Raw genomic sequence first — 3,877 nt, 5'->3', positions numbered from 1 at the left:
CGCAGAGTTTGCCTCCACCAGATCCTCTGTCGCGGACTCGTCGTGAGCGCTGGAGGGCTCTACAACGCCTACCTCCTCCTCCCGCGGGACAAGACGCAGAATCGGAGCGAGCGCCTGGGAGGACGCCCTGCTCCGATGGGTTGGGCGTGTCGCGAGCTTCGCCGTGTGGCCAAGTACGGCGTGCTCCAGAGTGGATGGTCGACGCCCTCCCCACCTCGCCCGTGACTGGTATTTCGTCATCCGCCCTTTGCTCGGTTCGGCTCTGTCCGACGCTGCCGGCGCCTTGAGGCCGCCGCCCTAGCCACAGCCCCACGCCTCGCTCCACGGCCGCCACAAGCCCATGCCTTGGCTGCTTTAGCTATTCTGCATAAGTGTGATCTAATAATCAGAAATGTTTTCATGTAAACAATTGCTCATGCAATTCTATAGGCTGTGGAAACTGCTCTTTTACACTGGTACGAATTGCAGTCTTAAGCTGGAGCTTATTTGTAGTTTATTCACAATGAGTTGGTACATACTATCTCTATATAATGCCATACCAATAAGGCATATTTGATTAGTCTTGTTTGGTCTGAACATTCTACATAATATCTCTAGTTCTTTAATTAATGCGGAAATGACATACCAATGAGTACTTGTAATTCTGGATGCTATAGCTAATTCTGGGTTGTTGTATATCTGAACAATAGGTTTAGCTCTGACAGAAACAGCTATGGGACAGGTACAACATGAAGTTGGGTTCTAGTCTTTTAGCTACAGTGCAGGTACATCTTCCTTGCTTAGTTTAATTGTGATTGTCAAATATTCCTTGTTGCTAATTCTTTTGTGAAATCTTCTTGTGCATTATGTGAAGGGAAGCAAGCTTGGATTCACTGAATGATGTGTACACACCAAGTGCACCTCGCTTTCATAATAGCAAGCAACCCCATTCTGAGGTATGTTCTCTTCGCTTGCAGCCTTTTTAAGAGTATAAGTGGTGCTTATCAATGTGTTGTCTCAGAAAAGCGCTTTCTCCAGCGCTTGATAATTGTAGCTCTATATGCTTGTGTTGCAAACAGCATAAGCAACTGGACAACCATTTGGTTCATAAACTCAAACCATTGAACTTAAAAACATCACCTTCCGTGGCTGTTGTGTGTCGTAGTTGGGTCAAAGCAAATTGCGCAGTGGGCTTCTCCCTAGTGTGAATTTGTTAGAAAGAATTGAACATATATACACAAACTGAAAGAAATATCAAAATCTAAGCACCTGTATGCCTCGCAATGGATCACAACAAAAAAACGTAGACGCTGATTAATCCATCCTAAAAATATCTGAACTATATCGGAAAACATGTAGTTGCTGATTTACGAAACCATAATTTTCCAAACAGGGTCTCACAATATAGGAAAAAACCTTTTAGAATTCGCTTGGATGCTTATAGCTGGATTATACACAGCAGACAGAGTTGTTCATTAATTCCTATTACAATCCTTCGTGCCAACAGTACAACCTACAACAATACATCATATAACTATGTCTGAAACTTGACACCATACAATGTGGATTAAGGAATTAAACAGACACAAATACATACATACTTTACTCTTTAACCGCGTTTAGAAGTACTCAATCCAATGCTGGGTTAAAAATGCTTCCTAATCCACTACCTCAATCCAGTGTAGGATTAAAATGAAATCTCAAACATAATCCCCTAAACAACAAAATACACATGTGAATTATATTCTCATGTGATAGTTAAGTCCATCTAATTGAACAAACAAAACCATAGAGGTACTCGGATATAGTGATCAATGCAGTTGAGGTGCCCATACATGCACACATACTCTCGATTGTAGAAAGTCTGATGAATTGCTACATAAATAGGCAAAATGATTTGTCGTTCATTGTCATAGAGATTTCGTAGTCCTTTCATTCAAATGGCCTAAAAGTAACATAAAAATGTGGTAATCCATTGGCACAAATGAACAGCATACAGTACTCTCAAGTGTGCAATACAATACCAATTGGCAGGCCAACATTCAGAGAAGCATATACTGAACTTAGGTTGTCGAAATTCAGAGAAGCATGTACTGGATTTAGCAAGTAGAAATTCAGAGAAGCATGAGTGAAGGACGCCGAGTGTACCTTTTCCTGGATGTTGTCTACCTTTTCTGCTCAGGGTCTTGTTGATCCAGAACTTGTTGACTATCTTACTTCCATGCTACAAAAGATAGGCATCTCCTAAATTATGTTGCTAATTCTTTCGTTTACCCAAGTTGGGTGTCAGTCCTCCCAGTTATGTGCTTACTTATGTAACAGAACAGATTAGAGAAATGTTTAGTGCCATGCATTCAGTTTCATGGAAAGCACATAAACTCTATATTATATATAGGCCATTATATTTAATTATTTATTTTTACTCGGTATATTAAGAAATAGGAGCACGATTGTAGTCATGGTATTTTTGTTACTCTTTGTATTTCTGAATTTTGACCCAAATCTGCCATGAGAATCTGCCCATGAACTTTGACAGATGTCCATCATTTTGGTCATTATTAATTTTGTTGTCGCAAGTGCAGATTCTTCTGATTATGACACTCTTAATAATTGAAGGGGAGAGTCGGTGTTCATGAAACCAGATTGATTTGCTTGGTACAGAGTATGAGCATTGTTTCCCGTGAGCTAGCTTCCTATGCCCAGCTGGTGGCTTAATGTTAAGGGGAAGAAAAATCTGATCAAAGTTTGTACCTGATCAAAGTTCGTTGGCTTGGTGATCAAAGTGTGAATACATAGACCACAACATGTCCCTAGTGAGCCTCTAGTTGACTAGCTCGTTGATCAACAGATAGTCATGGTTTCCTGACTATGGGCATTGGATGTCATTGGTAACGGGATCACATCATTAGGAGAATGATGTGATGGACAAGACCTAATCCTAAGCATAGCTCAAAGATCGTGTAGTTCGTTTAGCTAGAGCTTTTCCAAATGTCAAGTATCATTTCCTTAGACCATGAGATTGTGCAACTCCCGGATACCGTAGGAGTGCTTTGGGTGTGCCAAACGTCACAACGTAACTGGGTGACTATAAAGGTGCACTACGGGTATCTCCGAAAGTGTCTGTTGGGTTGGCACGAATCGAGACTGGGATTTGTCACTCCATATGACGGAGAGGTATTTCTGGGCCCACTCGGTAATGCATCATCATAATGAGCTCAATGTGACCAAGTGTCTGGTCACGGGATCATGCATTACGGTACGAGTAAAGTGACTTGCCGGTAACGAGATTAAACGAGGTATTGGGATACAGACGATCGAATCTCGGGCATGTGATGTACCGATTGACAAAGGGAATTGTATACGGGATTGATTGAATCCTCGACATCGTGGTTCATCCGATGAGATCATCGAGGAGCATGTGGGAGCCAACATGGGTATCCAAATCCCGCTGTTGGTTGTTGACCGGAGAGGTGTCTCGGTCATGTCTGCATGTCTTCCGAACCCGTAGGGTCTACACACTTAAGGTTCGGTGACGCTAGGGTTGTAGAGATATGAGTATGCAGTAATCCGAAAGTTGTTCGGAGTCCTGGATGAGATCCCGGACGTCACGAGGAGTTCCGGAATGGTCCGAAGGTAAAGAATTATATATAGGAAGTCAAGTTTCGGCCATCGGGAAAGTTTCGGGGGTTACCGGTATTGTACCGGGACCACCGGAAGGGTCCCGCGGGTCCACCGGGTGGGGCCAACTATCCCGGAGGGCCCCATGGGCTGAAGTGGGAGGGGAACCAGCCCCTGGTGGGCTGGTGCGCCCCCCTTGGGCCCACCCTGCGCCTAGGGTTGGAAACCCAGTGGTGGGGGCGCCTCCACTTGCCTTGGGGGGCAAGCCACCCCCTTGGCC

General features: G+C 43.9%; 1 long non-coding RNA gene across 1 annotated transcript; it reads left to right on the top strand.

Annotated features, from left to right (window-relative positions):
* Nucleotides 1–37: 37 nt before the first annotated feature.
* On the top strand, nt 38–2,905 carry LOC123176718 (uncharacterized). Its single transcript, XR_006488632.1, has 3 exons — nt 38–228; nt 690–764; nt 854–2,905. It is a non-coding gene; the product is annotated as an uncharacterized lncRNA (long non-coding RNA).
* Nucleotides 2,906–3,877: the final 972 nt, after the last annotated feature.

This window comes from Triticum aestivum, unplaced genomic scaffold, assembly GCF_018294505.1.
Source record: "Triticum aestivum cultivar Chinese Spring unplaced genomic scaffold, IWGSC CS RefSeq v2.1 scaffold222167, whole genome shotgun sequence".
NCBI classification, from domain to species: Eukaryota; Viridiplantae; Streptophyta; class Magnoliopsida; order Poales; family Poaceae; genus Triticum; species Triticum aestivum.
This window is presented reverse-complemented; position numbering and strand designations above follow the sequence as displayed.